At 41.0% G+C, this 26,128-nt stretch overlaps 1 protein-coding gene across 1 annotated transcript in view; it reads left to right on the forward strand.

Annotated features, from left to right (window-relative positions):
- Positions 1-7,440: 7,440 nt before the first annotated feature.
- rhbdf1a (rhomboid 5 homolog 1a (Drosophila)) overlaps positions 7,441-26,128 on the forward strand; it is a 28,964-nt gene continuing 10,276 nt past the window's right edge. The window contains exon 1 of the mRNA XM_085352657.1: positions 7,441-7,788. The gene's annotated coding sequence lies outside the window, so the exon portion shown is untranslated. The remainder of the gene's footprint in view (positions 7,789-26,128) is intronic.

The following is a 26,128-nucleotide window of genomic DNA, read 5'->3' on the forward strand; positions in this document are numbered from 1 at the left end:
TTTATTTTCCCATCTATATTATTTTATATTTCAGTTGTGAAAGAAAAAAATATTTATGGTTAAGAAAATGTGAAAATAAACATGTTTTGCAAAGAAAGAAAATTCATGAATGCAGTTTTCTTCTCTTTTTGGGCTGAAAATGTTTAAGCAGCCACTGACTGTTCATTATGGAGCAATTCTATGGTAATAAGACTGCCTCTAAGAACAAATCTCCATCTTTTTCTCACAAAATGACTTTACAGTGCATTATGAATTTCGCCCTTCAGCACAGCAGCCACTTTGCCGAAAGACTACCTGACAACCTGTGCCCTTTTCCTGCTGCTGCCTTATCTTTTCAGGCTCATTTGGATAATAAGAGGTTATAAATAGAACCACTCTGCGTGCTCTCCACTGCCTGTGCCCAGGAAGTTGACGGCGCCAGTTTGGCCCCAGGCGTTTTGAGCCCATGCGGCTTTCTGGAAGACTAACAGTATGTGACGTGGTCATGCCACAGACCACAACTTCAGCAGGGAAATACAAGTTTTCTTTTTGGCTACTGTGGAGGCAAATCTCTGGCTGTAAAAAGGAATCAGCCTATTATGATGCAGATGAAAGGAATGAACTGCAAGTCAACTAATAAAGATGGACTTGATGTACCTTTCTTTTTTGACTTTTATTTATACATGTGAAAGAGAAAAATAAGCACGAAAGTGTCATCTTCCTCATTTGGTCACAGATTCTGTGTGGCATTGCACAAAAATAGATGACTGGGACAAATTTGCATGGGTAGTCATTGGGTATCATATTCTGTACTTTCTCTTGTCTCCTTTTTGTGCTGATCAAGCAATAATTTAATCTTGAACCTCTTGAGGTTTGATTTCCAGGTTTCCTCAAGAAGCAACACTGTGATCACCGTGTTCATCCAAGGGCTGCGCTTCTAATGGAAACCTCAAGTAACTTATTGAGCCAGAATACATTCCAGACAGAAATCTGCTGAGCATGTTCAGTAGAAGTCTCCTGGAATGGCTTGTTGACTTTGTCATGGCTGGTGGGCCAGAGAACACCATTGTTTGCTGTGACTGTGTTGCTACTGCCCGTCAGCAGTGCTTGTGCGGTTTGGGCTGAGCAGCTTTCATTGTTGCTGCCACTGATAATCATAGCAGCCACATTCTGGATCACTGTCAATTCCAGCAGCCACCTCAGCGATCGTGACGCTGAGCAGGAACACCAGAGACTCCGCTGTGTGTGCAGATGGACGAGCAGAATGCCGCCGGAACGAAATGGCTTACTACACGATGACTCCGAGAATTCTATGAAAAACAGCAATTGATCTTTTGGGTTTCATGTGCAGTATTCAGTGTGTTTGTGTTTAATTAAGGGAATGGTAAACTTATTTTAAAGTGACACTCACTGGACTCTTTACACCTTTTTTAGTACTGGGTTAACTCTCTCATGGTTTCAGATCTGCCTCAGTTTGTAGTGGCACAGATTCAACAAAGTGCTGGAATCATTCCTCCAAGATTTTGGTTTAGCAACTTTGTAATGTTATTACAGATTTGGTGCGAATTTTTCGGCTGCGCATTCATGATGCAAATTTCCTATTCCACTATATTCCAAAGGTGCTTTATTGGATTGAAACCTGGTGACTGTGGAGACGTGTGGAGTGAAGGGAACTCGCTGTCATGTTCAAGATGAGATGATTTGAGCTTTGTGACACAGCTTGTTGTCATGCTGAAAGATGTGTATACTGTGGTCACAAGGGAGGGACATGGTTAGCTGTAATATTTAGGTAGGCTGCTTTAACACCATTACACCATCACCAGCAGCAGCCTGAACTGTTGATACAGTGCAGGGTGAATACATTTCATGCTTGTTTACACCAAATTCTGACTTTCTGATTTTCTGTGACATCCAAATGTCACAGAAAAATTGAGACTCATCAGATCAGAAACCTGGTCCTATTTTTAGCTGACAGGAGTGACCTCCCTGTGTTGTCGTCCTTTGCTGTTGCTTATCCATTTCATGAGTTGATATTCTGTGAATTTAGAGATGCTCTTCTGCATACCTTGGTTGAAACAAGTGGTTATTTTAAAAAAAATTAAATCCAGTAGAATTTTGTGCAGGAAAATCCTAGTAGATCACCAGGTCCTGTTTGGCACCAACAGCCATCCCACATTGGAAGTCACTTTAATCAAATTTCTTCCCCATTCTGATGCTCTACCCTTTAACTTCACCAGGTTGTCACGACCATATCTACATGCCTAAATGCATCGAGTTGCTGCCATGTGATTGACAGATCAGGTATCTGCATAACATTGCAGCCAAATATGTATACCTAATAAAATGGTCTGTGGGTGTATGCAATAGCAGTTTGGCATTACTACATTTAGTTTATAACTATCTCTATAAACACATTACATCAAATGGATGTCTAAAAAAACTAGCCTCCTAAATTTATATCTCTATTTTTGAGTAACGTTTATACGATATCTTAGGTATGAATGTCAGTAGCACCATTGCGAAACTCAGACCATTACATAGTTTAATTAAAATAATTTCCCTAAAAAACTGTTACACTTTTAAAGAAAATTCCAAAATATAGTTTGAAGTAGTAATAAAAATATTTAAAAATATTAAAAATAATACTTTCTGTCATCGGTGTGGTAATAATGGGGCGATCGTGGCTCAAGACTTGGGAGTTCACCTTGTAATCAGAAGGTTGCCGGGTCGAGCCCCAGCTTGGACAGTCTCGGTCGTTGTGTCCTTGGGCAAGACACTTCACCCGTTGCCTACTGGTGGTGGTCAGAGGGCCCAGTGGCACCAGTGTCCGGCAGCCTCGCCTCTGTCAGTGCGCCCCAGGGTGGCTGTGGCTACAATGTAGCTTAGCATCACCAGTGTGTGAATGGGAGGATGACATGTTGTGTAAAGCACTTTGGGGTCCTTAGGTACTAGTAAAGCGCTATACAAATACAGGCCATTTACCATAATGTGGACGGACAGAATCTCGTGCATTGTAATTTTTATATGTTATACTATATTGTACTATTGCATGATGATTGTTATTCTTTTAGATTTTTTATTACTATTTATATATTTTTTTTATACATTTAACTTGAACATCGGCAGAGCTGCAAACCAAATTGTGTCACACTGCATAATATATGAATGAAAATAAAGACATATTCTATCTATATTAAGTATCCGTTTGAGACGTAACACCATGTCGCTATTATATGACAGTCATGATTTAAAAAGAGACAGCCATGATGTTGGTTGGTGTAAATAAACACAAGCAACTATTACTGGCATTGCTGAGATTACGTCTGGTCTTGGTCTGTGTTTAAATTTGTATTGCCTGCATGATATAATCGACATCTAAGCACCATAAAAAGCCAGAAATCAATTTGAAAGAGATTTTAGTACTTAGCGCTGCTCATTCCATTTCACAGTGTGTTAGTCTAAGTTAGTTTTCAGAGAGCCTTTTAACCAAGGTTATTAAAAAAATGTGGACATTGTGCATTTTTAATGGACCTCTTAACATCATTTCTCTTCTTCAGAACAAGCTTTATGTTGATAGATAAAGGTTCACTATAAAGAAAATAATTCCAATAGAACATTTAATTTCATTAATTTACATGATAAATTAACCTTCTTTTCCAGAGCAATAACATACATGACTGGAGGGTATTCTTTCTTACTAGTACTACAAGAGTCATTAGGTGGTAGGTAGTATTTGCATCCTCAGTGTGTGATGGGATTAATTATTAATTGCCAGCAATTAATGATTCATGCACCTCCTTTCTTGTTTGCTGCAGAGGTGTGGCGTGTGTGTGTGCTGTACAGGTGGCTGAGGTCTCATCAGGAGATGGAAGCAAGAGGATCACGTCATCTGAGACCCAGTTCATACACCTTGCACAACAAAGAAACGTTTATAAAGAAACAGGTTTGTCTCTTTCCACATCTCTGAACTCACATGTGGAGTTTTAAACATAACCACTGCGGCTTAAATAGGCTTAACCACAGGTTAGCTAATCACTGTAAATAGTTCAAAGGTTCTCTTTGTTTATCTAAATCACGCATAAGATGTTGTCAGTTTTTCCCAAAATTCCCACAGAGACATTCAACAGGTAGAGCTCATTATTTGTATGACTCAACATAATAACATGAGAGCCTATGACAGTTTGAAGACCTTTTTTTTTTCAAAACTTTGAGCTGTTTGGTTATTGATTGAACCTACCTGACCTTTCTCTGCCCTACTCTGATAAAACTTTCCTCGTCTCGGCTCACACCTGTAGCCCTCAGAGGGAACAGTTGTTGAGTCAGGCTGAGGGCAGGAAGACTGCCTGGAAGATTACCGGTCTTATCACAGAAACAAGTGAACATAAATGTAGCCGACATGACCACAAAGTGAAAGCCTATCTGTCTGAGTTATTCCACAGCCTCTTTCTACTTCTGTATTTTGTGCAGTCATGTGGTCTTTTAGTGAATGAATGCTTGCAAAGCACTTGAACTCATTTAACTTACCTTTCCTGATCTTTTGCTTGTTGGATTGCTGCTACTAAAAGCAAGCGTCATGTGAAGTGATTTCTTAGATGTCACTGATGCTGGCAGATGGGCTTTTTCCATCAAATGAAAATTAATTTAAAAAAATCATTTACAAAGTTGCATGATTGGAAACTGTATTTTGCCTCTTTTGAGAACATAAAGCATGTCACCCATGTACAAGCAAAACACTCCCTGTAGTGCTACGAATGATGGTCTCTGCTCTGCTTTTCCACTCGGCTGAAGACAGAGGAAGCTGTTTATGGACCGTCTGACAATGTCCTTTTGGTTAAACATGATCCTCACGCTTACCCCTTTTATCTGTGTCTGATTGATGGGTCTACAGGGGGGTTTGAGTGCTCTTACAGATCCTGTGCTGCTTCCTAATTGCTGCTTCTGACCTAGCTTCAACCCTCCTTGGTCCTAGGGGAAACTTCACCATTAATTACTGTGACTTCATGGTATATCAATCAGGGTGTCCTGAGGGGCCTCTCAACCACCCTTTTACAGTCAAGTACATGTAGAAGACCCACTGAAGTATGATAAACTCATTCCTGTGGTGGGAATACAATCTTTTGCCTAATTTAGGAGGACGTTTCTGAATGAGCTTGATTTGATGTGTGGCTCTCAGTCACGCCGGCAAAGACGAGACCCCCGGGTGCAAGACGAAGTGGAAGGTTGAGGTGAGAGTAAACTAGCTTTTTATACTTTTAACCATATACTGTGCAGTAATAGCTGTGAGACCAATGTGTTTGAAAACTGCTGTGGTTCATCACTGTGTTTGAACGTATTTAATTCAGTGTTAATGCAGAGATTGGTTAAAAAATAGCGTGATCCTTGTATCAGATTTCTCATAAATGAGAAGAAACGTGGAGGCGATGTTACAAAATTTGAAAACCACACTCATATTTCCTGTACCCGGAAATGTGAATACTGATTTCCTGACAAATCTAAAATTAGTTAAAGGAGCTGGCTGACTGCCAAATACTTTTTTTTCCAAAACTGAAAAAAAGCATTTATTTGTTGCCTCTAGATCTCTAGGGGATCCTGTTGAATGTAAAAACCTCTTGTTCTCATAATCCAGACAAGTAATCTACTCTGTCAGCATAAAATGGGGCCATATTATGTCTTCCATTATTTTAACAGCAGAAAGGCAACGATACCCATATTCAGTGGAGAGTGTCTTAATAAAGAAGCAGATCAAAGCAGCTATGAAAGAGACTTTTTCCAGGAACCTGAGATGCTTGTGCCCTGAAACCTCATCTGAGGGAAGGCTCTGAGCTTGGTGCCCCTTATCAGCACCTCAGAAACTTTCTGCTTCCTAACATCCATCTCTGCTCTAGAGAAAATTCCCAGGTGAATCTGAGCTTTCACTGAAACCAGGATGGAATGCGCTGTAGTGGTCTTTTCATCAGATGGAGCAACAGTGTGTATTAACGGTTGCCTGAATGAGGAGCCTCAGTCACTCAAATTAAATCTCTGAGTTTGCAGCGTAAAGGAAAGTCTGTCTATCTATCTATGGTAGCATAATTTGCTGTTTGAGTTGGATTGCTGTCTTATATTAGGAACTGTTGACATCTCCATTGCTAATTCCCCCTTCTTTCTTGCTTTTGAGTTAAGAAACCTCTTGAGTTTAGTCAGCCACATCAGCAGACCCAACCTCAGAGTCTTATGACAGCGATGCAATACTGAGCCTGTGGATGCTCATCGAGTTGATAAAAAAAAGAAGTACTGTTTATGTAATTGATTCTTTGCTGCCTCTGTAATGAAGCAGGAGTGTATCATTTCACTAAAATATACACAGGGGAGCAGAGGGTGGAGGCTTTGATAATCATAGAAAGCATGTGGTGTTATGATCATCATGTGGCAACAAGCATGGTTTTGTCTAAAAATTGACCAATAAGCTGAAGAATTAGGTTTTTGTGATACATGTTTCATATTCTTTTGACTTGTTTGCCTTAGATGAATATAAATAAATACTGTTGTTAGAACTACATAAATATGAGCGCTTTGATGACCGCTATAATAATCCTGAATGCATACTGTTTTATAGACATATTGAGTTGCATTTTGACGTAGAATTCACTTCAATTCTCTGTGTGTGCGGGCCAGTTTAGCCACCAGTACCTTACAGTTATTTGGTAGGAAAATGTCTTACCCTGTATTCAAAGTCCATAACCTCAAATGAATTCAAACAGGTCCCTGTGCTGTAACAGCTTGAGCCCAAGTAGCTCGTCTTTAGTCTGTGGGAGCAGTTCTTCACATGCATAGTGCAATCAATCATTTACTGGATGAAGATATTCGTGTAAACACTTGAAATTTTAATATAATCACTTCATTGCTGGGATTTTGTGTGCATGTGTTTGTATTATGCCTTAAAAAGCCAAAGTTATGTATCTTAGCTGATAAAGATTCAAAATACTATGATATGTGCTGTTAAATCCTGAAGGTTAATTCGTGTAATTATCAAAAACTATTAATACGAGCTGTGATTTTTTTTTTTTTTTTAAAAACTCACTGTGGTTTATTGCAGACGTGTTTAACTACAGTCTGTGTGGGTTTTCCTTCATTCACTCCACTGGGACACATCAATATAACTGATATGAAAGCATTATTATTGTTTAATTGGCCACAGCCATTTACCGTGAAATTTAATGCCTCTCATAACTATAACAGTCATGGTCCCCCCGTCTCACTGTAGATGAGGGTTAAAGGTTTCAGTCACTGGACCCCACTGTGGCTGAGGATATCGCTTAGTCACCCCGTCTGGAGAAGAAGCAGCGCCTCCCTGTGTACACACCGATTGGTTGGTGATCTTGACGGGCTCGCCTTCTCTACAGACCGTCTTCAGCCCAGGGCGGGGCTGATTCTCTACCAAACTGAATTGCTACAACCGCCAGGAGGAAACTTACCCCGGGTCGATCCATGGAGCAGTGTGGGAATGCTCCGTCTGTAGCAGAGAACCGGACGGCAGCCTCATTTCGACTTAATCATCCTGGACTGCCTCAGCTGCTCTTGGGATCGAGAGTGACCGGATTGAATACTACAGCACTGGGATTGGCTTAAAAAAATAAAATAAAACAAAATAACAGAAAAAAAGAAAGAAAACCCATCTGCGGGGTGAGAAAAGAAGCGCGTTAATCGCCGCACCGCTGTCAGGATGATGTGACAAATCATTTATCTGCTGCCCGTGGAAAAATCAGTGGAATCGGATTTTTTCTCTTCTTCTTCCACTGCTGGAAATCAACTGAACCGGTTGTTATAAGGGTAAGTTGAGACATTATATCGTGGCACTCTCGTGTGGTCGCCCTTACGGAAGGCAGGACTCGGAGGAAGCGCTCACGCGTCGTGACCGCGGTGGAAACGAGCTCAATCCGGTCGATTGAATTACTGGTCAGTTAATTGATCCACAGAGGAACCCTTCAGACTCGGGTTGGCTGTAGTAAACATGGCATCGGTTAGGTTACGGAGTGCTTTGCCATTTTGCACTCATTGTGGAGTTTTCATAGAGAAAGTGGGCTATTTAAAGTGCTCCAACAGCAGCCAATAATTGGTCTATATTTTTGCCCAATCACCTGCTTAACAAGTGTGATACAGCCTAACCTACATAGTAAAAGAGGCGTTGAAGTGGAATTAATGGGGTGTGAAATGAGCTTGAAGTCTGGAAAGGTGAATTACTTTTATTTTTGTACTTGAACTCCTCAAATTCAGGATATATTACTCTCGTTAGACTCATATGAGCCAAAGGCGAGGTGGTTTCCATTTCAACATCTGGTTAGATTATCTAATCTGGCTGTAGGCTCATCACTGGGAGAAAGCCCCAGCCTCATCTGAATTATAGATGTAGCATAAATGTTTTGTGGATAATCATGCAACACAGCACACATCGAATCCCACCTGACCTTATCTTTGTCATTCTCCTCCCATATCACCCTTTCTTCCTCTTGCTCATCATCATAAACTGGGTGCACATAAATGGTACATAATTCATGGGTAAAGGGTGCGAGGAAAGAGTAGCAAACAGTATTTTCTTTCCACCCCCCAGTCTCAGCCTCTGTGCACCCTGAAAGTATTATTTTGTCTTTGGATGTTTGTTTTCTGTTGAATTGCTGCTTTTGTGATGCACAGACACACTGTGACTCAGTGTGACTCAAGAGAAGGGCACACGTTTCTCAAAATCATACCCATGGAGCAGACACTTAAATGTCTCGATTTGACTCATCAGCGGTCCGGAGCTCTGCCAGGATGGCAGCGCAAGCAGCGCAAACTTATTAACAAACTGCACTCTTATTGACATCCACAAAGGGTATGTGCACCTCTGTCATACAGTACCTGGGCAGACTGAAGTGAAACCATAGACATACTGTATTAGAAACTGCTGAGTTATTTTGGCAGACAGGACATAGGAGCACATGGCCTGGTTTGTGTGCCCAGTGTTCCTGATCACATGGAGCAGGAGGGGGGGATCATATCTCTGGGTGATGTAATCACACTAATAAAGCAACCTCCCGATGTGTGATAGTGGCACTCATTCCTATCCTCTGTGTCTGCTCCAACTGGACCCTGGAGAGAATATTCCCAGTGTGTCTGTGTTTGTGTGTTTGTATGTCCATGTGATACTTGGAAGGAGCTGGGAGTAGCTGTGGTGAGGCCGGTCGACCATTCAGTCTGGCTTTTGTTGACCAACTGCTATGTGAGTTTTGCAGAGGGCTGCTTAGGGGGCCACGGTGTAGTCATGCCTACATGACTCACAGTATGTTATCTGTCTATCAGCCTAGCCAAGTGTACAATCCTGTATAACTGCTTCATGGTGTTCAAAACTGTTTCGGGGCAGGATTTTACACTCAGTGATTGATATTATCAGCCTTCATTCACTGCCATTTTCAGTAGATATCTTTCCCTGTGTATCTCAAAGCATAACAACAGCAACTTGGCAATGTTTTTATGTGTGACCTATAATCACTTCAAGATGCTGTATCTACATTTAGGACACACTTATCTGGCCTACAGCGGGCTCACTTTGATGCGCTTTCAATGGGCTGATGCAGTTTTCAGTAAGACTACAAAGAAGCTGGAGATTTCCTGAAAGCCCCCCTCTGAACTCTAAAATCTGCCTGTTCTCGAACTTTGAGTGTACTCTCTGTGATTGTGGGTCATTTTCAGTCTGGATTGCGCTTTCTCCGAGTCCAAATGAAATGAGCGTCACTGGGCTGAACAGTTCCATGTGTGCAGAGCACATGCTTCTCAAAATAACCTCAGGCTGTTTCACCAGCACACACATCTGTATCACGAGTCAGAAAGTGGCTCACTTCACAATCCTGTTTACTGGGCATTCTAAAGCTGGGGTTAATTCCTAACCTGCTACAAAATAGCTCTGCTGATTTGCTTAATTAATGTTTAAATAGCAAGATAGTGCACACTGTAGAGGCTGCTAGGTTAAATCTGTTCATATATGCACATATTTATGCACATGTTCTGATTGCAAGAAAAATGTCCCTTTAGGGCCTTTTCAGGATACTTTTGCAGGGAACAGTGCCTACTCTGTAGAAGATACCTCTGAGCAGCCCTAAAAAGCTGGGGGGCATAGCCAGATGCAGCTAAAGATGTTGCTAAATAATTTTACTAAATAAAAGGCTTAAAGCAGCAATAAGAAGCAATTACTGCCTCTACCTAGCACCTGTCCAGAGTTTCTGCAGTGGAAGCCCAGCTGTTTATTAGTGTGTTTATTAGAAAGCATTGCATGCTATTATTATTATCCCAAAATATTGTCACTTCTAAATTTTAAGATAATGTAATACTTATGCTTTTCATGTAAAACTTTCACATGTTAAAATTCTGTTAAAACGCAGAGAGGATTTAGATTTTGCTTAAGCTACCTTTAAAGCAGTGATATTCATCCTGGTTATTCTATATCTTCTGTTTTTCTAAATCAGAAAAATATATTAAAACCCAAGTTTAAAACACTCGGCAGGATGTATGACCTCACAGGTTTGGTATCCTTTCTTAAACTCTCTTCTACAAAATTCAAAGAGATTTGTAATGCTCGACCTCCCTACCAGCGTATGGAGTTAAAGATGTATTGTAGTGTCATAAAAGATTGATGTCTAACCGTTGTGCAGCTGAAACACACATTTTTGTCTGAGACTTTTATATACCTGTCATCTCAGGAAGCGTCTGCTTTGTGCGAAAGCTGCAACAGTTTTGTCTGCTTGCCCGGTGTATGAATCAGGGGCACGGCAGCATTACCTAGAGAAGTCAAACATGTTAACCAACTTGTTCTGCTGCTTTCCAAACAATGCATGTGCATTCCCGTTAAATATATTGGTTACAACTGCTACCACAACCGCACATTAGCTTAAAAGCATGTCAGGTCTGCTTGCTAGTGAGAGAGCTCACAGGCAATGTTTGATGTCTCCCTCCCTGGCGCTTGCTCAGCTCGTACCTTTTTGACTTTGATGTGGTTTTAACTAAGTTGTCAAAAAGAAGCACTGAGTTTTCTCCCCCCCCCCTCCTTGCATGTCAAATCATGTGATATTTGTGGGAGAAAACTGCCTCTAGAGTATGCTTTAGAGCATGGAATGTAAGCTGATACATCCAGCCTTGTTTTCAGAGCAATAAACAGAATATAACATGTATTAGTAGTGGTGCACAAAATGTAATTATATAGGAAGTGCAGTGTTTGTATGAATCCGCATCCAATGGCTGCTGTTTGTTTGGAATTACATTACACCAGGTACAGTAATAGACAGTGTCCGAGTTCTTCCCCCGTTTATGACTTGATGCGTGAGTCACAGGCGCTGCTGTCCCCTTCCCATGATACCTCATTGGTTTTGTGATGCAGTGGCAGCCATGACGATGAAGTTAGTTGTGATGTAATGCTGCATGCAGCAGCGGCAGTGCTATTTCAGGTCTACCTCTAAGCCTTCAGGGCTTCCATTTGCCAGAATGCCAGCCTGCCCTTCTCTCAGTCAGCACCTCGTCTGTCATGAGCATGACAGCCATACATGAACTGGTATTCACAGAATTTACTAGAAACCTCAGGTGTACTGCTTTGGAAAAAAGCTGTAAATTAAAAACGTGTTGCCGGAGTTGTTTTCAGAGTTACTTGGCTGAACTCAACATAACAGAGACGAAAACTTTAAATGTCAGATTGATAGTTACAGGGTGTTTTTTTGGCTTCCTAGCTTGTGTTATCACTGACACGGCGTCTGAGGCTGGTTAACCTCAGGGCAAAGCTCACTTCCAGGGCGGTGGGAATGGTTTGCTCTTTCTCCCAGAAGGCCAGTGCTTGGAGACAAGCAGCAATGGCTCCTTGGCCTTTAATCTTCCTCTTAAGAGTGTGAAGAGCTCGTAAAGGGTGTGTCTGTGTATAAACCAATAAATATGCAGTATTTACCTGATGTCTCGAGACATCGTATGTTGCAACTGGGAAGTTTCCCTGGCTGAAATCTGTTGACTATTTAAAAGCTTACACAGGGTTCAGTTACTGCAGTGCAACGTGATAGTGAACTTGTGGGAAACCAACCAATAAAGTTGCTCCTTGTTGGAAATGATGAATGCTTTTATTGTCTCAACCAGTTTGTTTGTCACTGGTTACAAAATGTAGTTTTTGTGAACACACTTTTCTTATTGTCAGTTTGCACCGTTCGCTCCTTATGCAGTTCTTTTTTTTGGACAGAAACCTTAGTTGTCAATTTTGGGTCATTCAAACGGACACTGGAAAAAACTATGATTAGATTAATGTGCTCTACAAAGCCACCGCAGGTGGGGTGTTGACAGCCAAGAGAAAAATATGAATTGAAACGAAGTTGAATGAACATAATAGCTTTACAGAAGCTAAACAAATAAAGGCAGGTTGGATCCTTTGGTAATGTTAATGATTGATAAAATCTTGTAAGGTGTTTTGCACGTGAACTTTTTTTTTGGCTTCTGAAGTAGGGCCTTCTGGATAAGATTTGAGAAACCTGTGGGTTAACCAAACCAAAATATAATCCCTTTGTCACCACGATAGAATGATCCAGAAACTAAAATCAAACAGATTGTTAGATAGCTAACTAACGTTTGCTAAAGGCCATATATTGCCTTATTGATACATCCAGATTGAAAATACATTAAACTGCTTTCATCCTCCAGCAGCAGGAAGGATTCACCACAAGATAATGTCCAATTTCTTTTGCTTCCTTTTTCAGCTAATTGAAATACTGCAATTTAGAAGTTAGAAATGGATGTGTACAGTGTTTTAGGTAACTAAAATAACCTAATTAGGGCTACAAAACACATTTCAAACACATCAGCCGTGAGGACGGTTGATTCATAATGCAGCTGGGATGTCATGACTGTGAGTCAGCAGCATGACATGGGTATTCTAATACATATTCTTAACGTATTACATCTTGCATATGAGAAATACACCCACGAATTTTGGCCTAAATTTAAATGTAATACCGAAACTAGTAAAAACTAAACAAAGACATTTTTTAACAGTAAAAACTGAAATGAAACAGGAAATTAAGTGAAAGCGAACTGGATCGGAAACAAAAATTTCAATCAATGAATATCTCATACAAATGTCCAATATCTACTTGTGTATTGATTAGGGCATAATGCCAAAGAGGCAGGTACGCTCCAGTTTAACAATGTAAACTCTTTAGTTGCTCAGAAAAGGATTGCTCTTTAATAAATAATAACTTTTCCTTTTTTTTGAATGAAGTCTCTTCGCAGAAGCTTTAAAATTACATCCCCCTTTTTAGTTGTTGTTAGTCCACATTGCTGCAAAGACTGCAGGACTGCATAGTGTCTGTTTACTTTTCCCCAGCTTTTTGTCAGGCCAGAGGGTCGGCCTGACTAGGAACACCCTGACTGATATAGTATCTCAGCACTATTACAGCAGCAATGAGAGTGCTGTTTTAAATAGGAAGCCTTCCCCCGGCCCACTCCCCTCCTAACCCTCTATCTTTGGCACAGCTGGTTGTCATACCCAGAGGCTCTGAATCCTCATTGTGCACCAGACTGCTAAACCCAAGTTCCCTGAATTGATTTGCACGCACACAGTTATATCTGGACAGTTTCAGCGCAGTCCCACCAACATCACATACCATGCACCAAACTCACTCCAGCAGCTTTCCCAGAAATGAGGGTGTGTTTTGGACTCCCGTGACTTGTCTTTTTACTGCCTTTTTTCGGAAGAGGTGGATCACAGTCGGTGGAAATGCTCTTTTCTTTGGAATGAGACTGAACCCTTGAAAGACCAACGCTGAGTAGTGTCCAAAATGTGCCAGTCATGCATCTCTTTAAATATTAAATATAGATGTTTAATACAAACAGATTTTAAGTAACTGCTTGGAAGATTTTGTGTGTTTTGTGAATAATGTGGCTTTAACCCAGGCATAATTTGCACATTTAAAAGTACCTGATTCTGTAACTCTTAACTTTCCCTTTCTCCTTCCTCTGCTTCTTGTTACACCGGTGCCAACTTTTCCTCCCATTTGCCAGCCGACAGAGCTTGTAAATTTAGTGTGCCAAGGAAAATGATGTAAAGCCTGTCTTTTATGGTTCCCGGCTGATCACGCCCAGTTATAGTGAAAGGCATCAGTCTGCAAGCCTAATATGTGGTGAAGCATATTCGCTTAGAAAAAGGCAAAAACAAACATTAACAATTATGCAAAAAAAGAAGTTTTTTTTTCTTGAACCGACCCGAGTTTGTGCCCTCTCGTTTTATTTTCAGTTCTCTCATCTTTTCCCACTTAGACATTCTGTCTCCTGTCTCTGCCTCGTTTCCTGACGGTTTGTCACTTCTCCATCACAGTAGTTGTCTTGGTTTTCAGACCACAAACAAAACTTGGAGCCGTCCTTATGTGCGTGCTCTCTGACCTGGAGGGAAAAACTGATTTCAGTTCCATAGACAAAGAAACTGTGTTCTCTTTAGTTACATGAAGAGTAAGGAGGCCTTCCCCTCACTGGGCCTGTGACTGTCCCATAGGACCTGCCCCAGCCTTCCCAGTTTTCCTGTGCTTTTGTCCAGAGTTTTCCATAGATCTTGTGGCCCAGCTGCACGCCTCTATTCTCGCTCTTTCCTCCCCCTTCATCCTTGCTTTTACATCTCCCTGATCACAGCTCAGAGCTCATGGGTTCACTTATGGGTGATCCCCCCTGCATTCCCCTGCGTGTTCACAAAGTAACATATTTAAGGGTCTGCACAATTAGTTGTGAAGTCATGAAATAATTACCCCTTCATTAGATGGAAAGAAAGCCAGACTTTCTGAATTAGGCTTTCACGAGAGGTAAACTGAAAACTATTACAAATGTGAAATTCTGCAGTTCAATATTTGTAGTATTCTGACAAAAGACAGAAAAAACAAAATAATGGGTCAAAATCAATGAATCTACCTTTATTTTAAAGTAATTTAGTTCAATTCAAATTCCAATTAAATGTGAAAATATTTTTAAAAAACATTATTTTCATCCTTTTCGTGAAAACTAGTCATTGAAATGCCTTAAAATGACACCACCTAATAATAGCTTTGACACATAGTCACCTGACTTTCTTTGTTCCTCAGTCGTTGCTCCCCAATCTACACTCTTCACAGCCTCTGCCAAAATGCCATGTGACTCATATTGGTGTCTCAGCACAGTTGGCCTCACAGATTTCTCCTGAGTGGGTTGAATATCTCAAAGACTAGATCAGAAGCAGACTGTTTATCGTTAATTTTATTCCTTTTTCACACAACTGTTCAAACAAATGTTGATTACGCGCGGCTGATTTGTGTGTTCCTCCCAGCAGTGAGAACTGGCTGTGAATAAGCACTTATCTGTTGGTCGGATCACTTCGCCGTCCATACGTTACGACCAACCAAACAAATACTGTTTCTCCAGCTTTTCCTTTCATCCACATATTTTCCCGTGTGACATTCGAAGGGGAGTTAAATGTGTAAGCTGTATTTGAAAAACATAGCTGTTGTATGTGAAACCGAAAAGGCTGGCTCTCTCTGCAATACACAGGCTTCTGCTGCCGTTTTCTCCAGGAAGAAATGAAATCTCATCTTTATAGAATCAAGCTTCTTCTATCAACCCAGACAGAGGCTCTATTACAAGAACGCTGAATCTGTTTTGCTGCAGAAGAATTGGTTTCATATTCCCCATAATTCAGGCCTTTTTTCAGCACCTGCATGCACAGCTTTATGCTTTCACACACATGCCTACAATCCACTGCTCCTATGTAGCTATACTGTGTATTTTCACAGCCTCCAGTGGTGATAATCAATGCAGCCAGTCAATAAGCAGTACTCTGTTTAAGGTCCGCAAATCTCTCAAAGAGGCGTTTCCTGAAATTGGATGTGAAGGTTGAGTTCATATGAGGCTTTTTAGTAATAACAGCAAGTGTGTTAAATGAAATTATTAAAGATGGAAAGAGTGAAAACCATGATTGTACCTTTGTGAGACGGTCGAGTCCATCAGTTGCTGAATAAAATTAGCAGCTGAGTAGAGGGTGACTCATATTTAAGAGAATAACTCGTCATTTAGATCTTCTGGTGTTAGACTGAGCGATGAATATCCTGTGTTTGGGATTAATAAGTGTGAGCCGTAATTAACATTTGTTTTCCGTTTGTGTCTTTTATAAACACTTGTTGGGTTTTATCTCACATAAGCTTTTTATCTTACATCCTTGAAATGGATGCTGCTGTTTGCCTAATAACATAGATTCTCTTTAGTGTGCTCGTAGAAGAAGGCGGCTCGGTTTGCTCATTTTTGATGAAAAAATGAATACTTAATGCTTTAAGTTTTTATTCACGAGTTATTACAACTATAATCAAGGCTTATATGATTTTGATTGTGTGTTTCTCAAAAGTTCTTCTTCATCGCTGTGCGGATTAGTTTTTCATCTACAGTGCCAGTTTCAGAATTAATTTTTTTTCTCTCCTTTATCCTTTTTTAAACTGCTCTACACAACCATCTCCACTTTGGAAGCTCAGTGTCACAGCATCTATTCTCTCCTCTGCTTGAAACCGTGCTAGGCCGCGTGTTATCTGCTCTCTTCAACAGGCATGTTAGCTTTGATGTCACACTACACAGATCTCGCTCTGCGGCCAGAGTGGGCGGCGACCCTGACTCAAACCAGACCAATTATTTTTGGCGGATGGTGATGTTCTCTTTTACAGTGGACAGCAGTGTGGATGTGTTCCTGTGCATGTGAGCAAATGTATGTTGTTTCCGTGGTCGTGTGGACCGGACGCAGAGAACGCACCCAGTTTGCGGTGTGTTTCCTGCCTTCATTTTCACCTCGCCCCCTTCTCTGTTCTGCATTTCCTTCCTTCCAGCCCTCCTCATTAAAACTAGCAGTAACCTGACCTCTGTGGTCGTGCTCGTGGTTTCTCACAGAGGATGTGAGACAAGATGACAAAGCTAATGGCTGCCCTTTGTGAAGTATTTTTAATCATGTTGATTAGAACACAAGATAAACCTAAACACACACTGGAGGATGATGCATTACAGTTTGTTTTTAATGTTTTATATTTTTTTAAACTATTAACATAACTGTGGTCTATCCACATGTCTAACTTTTGCTGTGTTTGAGTTTAGCACAGACGCTGCTACTAGCACCTGAACGTTTTTAGAAAAGACTGTTAGAAAAGGCTAAGGATGCTTGTTTAAAGCAAAACTCATAATCACATTTATTTTGGTAAACACTGAGACCTTTCAAACATGATTACCTTAACAGAAAAATATTATTTTTCTAACTTGTTTCTCATGATACATCTTGAAACCAAAAGGCTTTCCTTTTGACCAAAACCTTTTTTTCTCGTCTTGGCTCAAGCTGAACTGAAACTGCCACAGTGGTACAGCCAGACGGTTTGGGTTCAAAGGAAGGAGAGAAACCAGAGTAAACTGCGTTTATAACTAAAGAGAACGCAGCACAGCTGTTTAAGCCAAACTTGTAATAGAACATTAATTCAGATTAGTTACACAGGCTTACTGCTGACACGGTTTACTTTGAAAATGTCACAACTCTGTTTTAGTCCCATCTACAGCCTGTATATAGAAGACAGCCATTTGTTGGTGAACTCCAGCAGTGCAGCGTCGAGCTTAGCGTTATCATTGTGGTAGTCTTAGTGTTTTAAATCCGGACGTGACAAGTTAGGGGTGACGGTATGGTGTGAATGAGCGAGAAACCAAGAGACACTTCAAGCTCATTTTAGCAACTAGTACTACGTGTCAGTCAGAAAGTGGGGTTGCTCTAAAGCCTCCTTTACTGCCTTATTTGACTATACAGTGTTCGCTCGTTTATCGCAGGTGTTACGTTTTAAAAATGACCCGCGATAGGTGAAATCCACGAAGTAGCAAACTTTATTTTTTACAATTATTATAGCTGTTTTAAGGCTGTAAAACCTCTCACGACACACTTTATACACTTTTCTCAAACAGGCATCGACATTTTTCACACGTGTCTCTCTTGTTTAAACACTGTCAAAGTTCAAACCGTTGTAGAAAAATAAGTCCAGTATTATAGAATGAAATCAAAGATTTAGGTTAGAGCAACATGAATGAATCAATGGTACAGAAGTAGAGGAAGCAAGAAGAATGAGTTGAGTAAAGTTTGACTTATCTGACCGTTTGGTTTCACTTAATGCGCCTTATAATCCTTTGACCTTGACACTGTTGTGTTTGTTGTCTTCTGCTAGCGAAGATTTATGTAAATTTGACAAGCTGAACGAATTCTGTACTGTACAGGAGACACGGCACAAGATTGATTGAAAATAAGCTACATCCGATCAGGACGCAGAACACAATCTGCTGTAAAAAAAAAAAAAAAAAAAAAATTACACCCCCAAAAAAATCCATGAAACAGCGAGGCTGCGAAAAGTGAGCTGCGATATAGCAAGGGACCACTGTAATGGGGACATAATTTACAAAATAGATATAATATTGTATTTAGTAAGACTTATGACCAGCAACTGAGCCTATAAAGTCTTAATGAAAGTCTTTACTGGTGTCACAGATCAAGAGAGCTGGGGCTATATTCCATTTAACCAAACTTCTTTGGTTATAAGGAATCGAGAATGGAGGTTTAACTTTTCAGACCTCAAATGTTTTTTTTTCTCTCTTTCTGGTTTCATCCGTCTCATGTGGATACTCCCACTTTCCCATTGTTATGTGTTTTCCCAGCAATGGATAATTTTCTCGCTGTTGCTCAAGCATGTTGTCATATTTACTTTGCAGCCCCCAAACCCAGTTTTAGCTGCACATACGTTTCTTTCAGTAACAATTCTTCCTCATTTTTGGCCTGAGCAAAGAAATCTCTGGTATTTCTGGTTATTGCTCTTTCTACACAAGCTCCGTCCACTTCCTGTTTACACTGATACCTGCCCTGTGTACATAAACGGTTATGTGATGATTTATGATGATGAATAAATAAGTCTAGAACTGCCAAACAAACATTATAGACAAACAGCTGCGCTAAAAGGTCTGTCCAGATGAAGATGGTTTTCTATGTGCAACAGTGTTTTAGGTTGAAAATGTATTGGCGCATATACATTTAAGGTGCATACCACCTTAACGTCGCTAACTCATCTTGTGCGTCACCCTCAGTAATTATCTCAGCTGGGAATTTGCTTACTGCACCATTTCCATTGATGAAGCAATGAAGACTTCAGCCCGCTGTAGCTTTTTTGACTGTGATCGGCCTGCACAATGACCCTTGTTCAGCCCAGTCCACATCAGCCCATACAATGAAGTCTTTTGTAGGGTTGATTCAGTCTGATATCATGCTGGAAACTATTTAGATGAGGATCACATGTTGTTCGGGCACGCCGTTTCTAAGATTCTCCTCTTACTCATTCAAGGGGAGAATGTCAAACCTCCTATAGACAATAAGATGGTTGTATGTAGTCTCAGGACACACCAGGAAGAGATGGTATTCACAAAGAAGACTGACTTACTTCCCTTTGTTGTGTAAAAAGACTTCTCGTTTTTAAGCTGTTCGCTTAACATGCTGTCAAACTGTTGGAGGTTTAATGAAAATACAACCCTGTCAGAAAGTCTGATGTGCATGCTATTGATCTTCTGATTATGGCATGTAGCACAAATAGATATCTTTGACATTTACATTATTTTGATCTGGTCTAACAGCCCTTGTTTAATTTGGATGCCAAAATATTTTCATAGTTTGGAATTGCCTTTCAGATTTATGAGAATGCAATTGCCTGTAAAATTGCTCCCTGAATACCATTTGATTCATTTCATTATTACTTTATGCCATTGCCTTTCACGGCTTTTCTCAGAATATGCTGTAATGTTTAATATTCTGGCTTAATATCTAAAACATCTTCCTGAGATCAGGTCGTCTCCTCGAAGGTATCACAGCCTTGTTGAATTTCATTAAGTGCTCTCGACATGCATTTTGTGCGTACTTGCATGTGCTCTCTTATACGCCACACAGTGCAGAGTTGTACATCGGGACTTAGCTGCTGCTGAATTTTCCCACACTGTTGCAGACAGGCTGGAGCTAGAGATTCAGCGCTTTGATGATAAGCTTCTACAGCAAACAAATGCAGCAGGTTTCAGGTCTGGCAGCTGGAGTCCAAGCCTAAAACTAACTGCTTATCAACTACTTAATCCCAAAGTGGTGAAGGCCATTTCACGGTCAAATGATTCAACAGGGTGGTACCTTATCTAACTGAAGAGACAGAGACTATGCACACAACTCTCTTGTTATTATGTGAAACTCTATCTAGTTGTCTTGGCATGTGTAGTGTATATAACCCACGGTGAGGGAGTTTTTACTGTCTGCTGCTTCCTGAAGATTACAGACGCAAACAGCCCACGACTGAGACCTTATACAGATTTATCAAATGAGCTTTATTTTCCCTCCTTGTTCCACTAAAGTGAAGACAGGCCTTATCTATCTATTCTTAACAACACCGAGAATGGCGACGCTACAGCTTAACTTTCCACGACCACATGCAGCCACCTGTATATGCCCAGGGGCTCCAGTAGGAGGTATGTTGTAAATAATTTACCTGTGCAGAATGACTGAATAATTCAAGCGCTGAATTAGACACACGTGTTGTTGCATATGTGACCAAAGTGTCTGCAAAAAGGAAGCAAGCTTTGGCTTGAGTAGAATTCATATCCAGGTGGGTGCTATTTTGTTTTTAAACACATTAAGATTAAAGAAATATGATATCTTGGTTTCATTGTAGTGTAACATGTGTCAGCACTCCTTTGCATTGATTTCCTGTTGCAGGATATTAATGCGCGGTGAAGGGCGGGGACCTGTGCTGATAAAATAGTAGAGCACAATTTTCTAGCTCCTGGGCGAGATATAAGGCTTTGTGACGGAAGGGAAGTGGGTGCATGTCGTTTGATGGCGAATACAGATAGAACTTGTGGTGCCCGTTTCTTTTTACAGGGATAAACATCTAGTTCCTTATAGATAACTTGATGCGCTTTTTCACAGTTTGGTTTTTGTCAGAAACCAGCTTGCCACCCGGTGATCTGAAGCAGGATGTTTTTTTTTATTTATTTATTTTTGTCTAGAGGTACATTTGCAATCGACTTCCATAAATACACCACATGCACACAGCCTGCTGTTAGGAGGCCATTTATACTTTTGTACGCTATTCATATCTTTGGCTCGTGATCCTGTCATAAAGTAAACACTGGTGGGAGAGCCTAGCGTTGGATGCCATACAAATCTGACACTTGATACTGAAGCTACAGCAACTAAAAGGTAAAATCTGCTAGGTTAAAAAAAAATTATAAATCTAAAAGCCTGAGCTGAGATATTTTGAAAAAAACAAACAAACAAGGCAACGCCTGAGCTTTTCCACCCTTCTCGGCTGGGCATATCATCCATGCCCACCATCTACCTTGCCAGTCGCAGCGGGCTTGCCCGCCCACTATGCCTGCGCCTCAGCTAGCTGTGACACTTGATCTAAGGGTCAGCTGCGTCGGATATTTCTGCTGCCTCTGTGTGTATTTTTTTAATGTCGTAAGGGCTGGTTTGCTGTGACAGCCTGTCACATGTCACTAGGGTCAATTCGGATGACTGCAGCTTTTGCTGGCGCTCACTTGCGCTTGACTCTCATGCCTGTGGCAGTGATTCGCAGAGTATTTTCTTTCCTGTAAAATATGCATAATAATCAGTGGAAATAGAGAGTGGCTTCAAAGTCTGGACCACACAGCTTAATTTTGTTTTCCCACTGCTCTCATACTCGCAAGAGTGGCCAGAAAAGAAGTGACACGTTAGTGGCATGTTCTAATTACTCCCTTGGTTATATCATAACTTGTAACTCTATCATCAAATCAACTTCCACAACTGGTGAAGTCACCTGGCAGTAATGTCCGCCGTGCAGTATACCACGTCTATTTTTAGCGCCTGTTTTCTCTTCTCCACGCCCGAATGAAATATCAGTAGCTTTGTAGTTTTGTCAGCTTCTTAATTCATCCCAGTTGGAGGCACAATGTGCTATATAAAGATCAAAAGCCACCTTCTACAATTAATGCGCAGATGGGTCTCAGATGCATGCAGGAACTACACAAGACACAAGCCTGCAGTGTTATTTTGTGCAAACAAATTATATTTAGATCATCTGTCAGTGTGAGATACCTCCGCCCATTTTCCTTGAATGACTGTATAGCCATGAGTTTCTACTCATCATTACGAAATTCCCTTTGGGGAGCTTCTGTCAACTGCATATTGAGACTGATTTAAGAGTGTTTCAGCTCTAGATGACATTTAATTTGAAGACTTTTTCTCTTTTTTTGTGCTGTGTATTTATGCTGCAAAGAGCCTTTTATGAATAGTGTTTCTAGTTACACTAGTAAAAGAATAACTAAGTAAGAGTGACTACTTGAATAATGCGGTTTCCCTCCATTGTTTCCAGTGTTAAGTCTTGCCTCCAGCAAGGAGAGAAAAATGAGAAACAATGGATAGTAGGAGCATTTATAGTGAATGACTAACTGTTAGAGAATGGGGGAGTGAAACTAATATAACCTGTTTGTTCATTGTGTCCCTAACTTGTTAGTCTGTCTGGAATCTGCATAGATTACATACAAATGTCAAAAAATCCATCAAGCAAGAATGTTTAGGTAATGCATGAGTGCTAATTTAAAGCTTGGCTATAGTGAGAAAACGACCGCAGGAACCGCATGCAGGAATTAAAACGAAAACGAAACCAAAATAAAGAGTATCGACGGAGGAATGAATGCTCGAGGCCAGGAAGCACTGATGCTTTCATGAATCAGGTGTCTTGATTTTTCACTCCTCAGATTAACCAGGTCATCCATCCTTCGTATCCAGCCTTTCTTCCTTTCCAACGTAAACCTTGGATGTACAAGCCATGCTGGGAACAAGCAGGACCCTACTTGGCCAGGCACCTTAGGTTCTGTCAGCCTCAGTGACACAGCTCTCTCAGCCACCCGAAGTGTGGTTGCAGCCAGTCTGCCTCCTGTAGAGCAGCACATAGCAGCAGAGCACACACAGTACCCGGAAACCAGCCAGCTCCTGTCCATAATTGTTAGACTTCATGTGGTTTTTGGCGCTGCCATTTTAGCTTGGCTTAATTTCTACCAGAGCTCTTGTGGAATGTGGGTATGGCATTCACTGAGATTATAAACGACCGCGGATGGAGAAGATTCCAAGACTGTACAAATGCGTCTCTGGGCTAATTATCTCAGAAATGTTTGATTCGTTAATTTGATATCTAAAACAACTGATATCGTAGAGTTTCATACCCTTGGTAAATACCTAGATAACTCATTTGTATCGGAAAAAAATGTTATTGTAATGTTAATGGTGATGAAAATGTAAAGCGACTGACTGAGAGCCGTAGATTGTGATGCAGGCGTGTGTGGAAAAGGCAATGTCTCTGATATAAAGGAGGTCACAGCCAGATTACTATTTTATTTATGAGAGGCATGTAAAACACAAGGGTTATGCGCCTATCCAAGGTGCTTCACATATTTGAGGCATACAAGCTGCTGGACAAAAACTGATATGTTGCAGAGAAAAATAGCATGGCCTCCGTCTGAGAGAAGCTTTTTCTCTCTCTTGCTCCTGAAAGTGTCGGCGGTAGCACTTAGAGCTTCATCCTCCAAGCTTGTCTTCTATTTGACTTTAAGCCTCACCTGTGACAGCTGGGCCTCTGTTGTCATAAGCTAATGTCTTTATGTGCATGACTGAAGACCATTTCCCAAGTGATTACATTAAATGATGGCATGGAAAACTTCCCTGGGCTTGAGTTTGTATGCAGACTATAACGCAGCTTCCCAGACAGAGAATAAGAGCTCCGGTTATGCTTGTCAGCCCCGCTCATTATGGCCCATTGGACGTCCCCGCACCTGGAGAGATGTCAGCTTGATCTCTGTGTTTTGTTCGCCTGTCTGTCTTCTGCTGCCTAATGTGTCCTGGAGAGGCAGAATGAAAAACAATCCACGCTGTCGTGGATCTCGTGATTGAGTAGGAAGTGTTAGTTTCTTACAAGGACCAGCTGACGGCAGGGAGCCAGTCTTGCGAGGCGCTGTCCTAATTTATGGATGTGGGTGTTTTCCCTTTCCCGCTTTAGATGTGAATCTTGAAGTCAAAACAAATCGTTTGGAAATTTTTTTTAAAAAGTAGATTCAATCTGTGGTTGTGGTATGCACACATCAATCAGCAGTGGGAATGTAAACAGACACTTGAAATTGTTGCCATACGCCACGAGAAAAAAAAAAAGCACAGTCACCTTCATAGTAGACATTCGGGTGCGTTTTAGCCTTGAGTCCCCAAGTGATTGCAGATAACAGTGCAATGTTGAGGAAAGGATAATCCAGCACTCTGAATAAGTGCCAAAGACAGAGTTTAACTCCTCTTCCCCTAAGGATATCTGCTCCTGAAGGACATCCTGCCTGTGATGTCCAGTCTTCCTCAGACAGGGACCAGCCTTGAATCTGACCTTTTCCTTGCAGTGATTTATATTTTTTCACTGTGAAACGTGTGTTGGTGCAACTCAGCAATGACTATACCCACTGTTCCAGCTAAACCCCTCCAAAGACACGAGTTGCGGGCCCATGCCAGGTCAGCTGCAATGTTGATTTTTGAGAGAGACGGGAGAGAAAGACAGAAACAGACTTCCAAGGCACTTGGCTTGTCTGTCTGTTAAAAGTTAGAAGTTCACATTGGGATTTGACCAAACGCCCTTGCAGCCCACTGACCAGTAGACTAATGGAAAATTATAACAGTAGCATATGGCTGGATTAATCCTGCCACATCAGGTTATACTGGCATCTCCAGCAAGACTACTTTTACAGATGTGGAATGACTGGGACACAGTCCTTGCCATTCTTGCTGTTCCCGCTCTGTGAGATATTCAAAACATCTCTTTCAGCTGTCAGATTTTCTCTCTGACGTCATTTACATAATCTAAAAAATTGTTTAGAGAAAATGAAACTTGTGATTGCCTGTAAATGACAATCACTTATGCAAATACAGATGAGATGAGTGGGATGCAGCAGGCAAGAAAAGAGCCTAAAGCAGGAGGAAGCTTAGCGTTGAAACAATAAGAGTAAATTAGTCTGATTCCACCTAACCCTCCTTTATTTTCTGAAGTCAAAGCACCATCAACACAGCATTCAGGGCAAAATAAGTTAAAGAAGGAGTGGCCCAAGCCAAAGCAATCAAAACAGATTAAGCATAAATCAAAATTAGCTTCTGGGTGCTTCAGTTCAGTCCCAGTTTATGCCTGTCTGCAACCCTGAAGCGGATGCTCCCTCCTCCCTCCCTTCGCTGATCTGCTCTATATCAGGAGCCCCGCTGTTTGAACTAATGGCAAAAGTAATTAAATGTTGGATATTCTAGCTCGGGGCAAGAGAAATGGCTGTTGTTGCAACAGTGAGTGTGTGACTGGTGTCACACTTGTATTTTCCAAATGTTAGTGGCTGGGCAATGACAAAGATGAAGACAGTGATTGTTCTTTTGTGAATTTACATGTAAATTAAACAGATTAAACATAAGTGAAGTCACCGGAGGCCAAATATATGGGACAAAGTTGAGAATAATAAAAAAGTAAATACATTTTGCATGCTGTCATCGCTCTACTCATCAATCCATTTGACTCATCACCAGCCGGCTTTAGTCCAGTCTGCGGTGATAATCTGGTATCGGGAAGTGTCACTCAAGGTCAAACAGCAGTTGGGATAAATACCTAATAGGTGCATGAGTCCAAAATGTTCCACAGGGAGAGTGAATGACAGATAAACCCCCAATGTAACACCCTTAAGTGTATGCTATTGTATTATAAAGATCCCATCTAGATTTTCTGCGTAAAGTAGCACTTTCCCAGCATTGCAGTGGGAGAAATGTCAGCATGTGACACAGCAATTATACCGGTGCCCTTTTATGAGCCTGCAAATTAAGAAATATCTGTCAGGAAGAGGTCAGCCATGTTTAAATGTTAACACACTGGCGATGACCCTGCTGGTCTCATTGTGAGGCTTTCCTTCCAGCTCTGCTGAGATCAACTAATAACACTTCCCATCATCACTTGGGCTTGAAACAGAAGCCTGTGGTGCATTAAACTGACAATGTGGAGCAGATGTGGTCACTAGAAGGCGTGGACATTTTTTTAAGACG

This window comes from Diplotaxodon limnothrissa, linkage group LG4, assembly GCF_057381915.1.
Source record: "Diplotaxodon limnothrissa isolate DT_005_m linkage group LG4, D_limnothrissa_male_GT1.1, whole genome shotgun sequence".
Lineage (NCBI taxonomy): Eukaryota > Metazoa > Chordata > Actinopteri > Cichliformes > Cichlidae > Diplotaxodon > Diplotaxodon limnothrissa.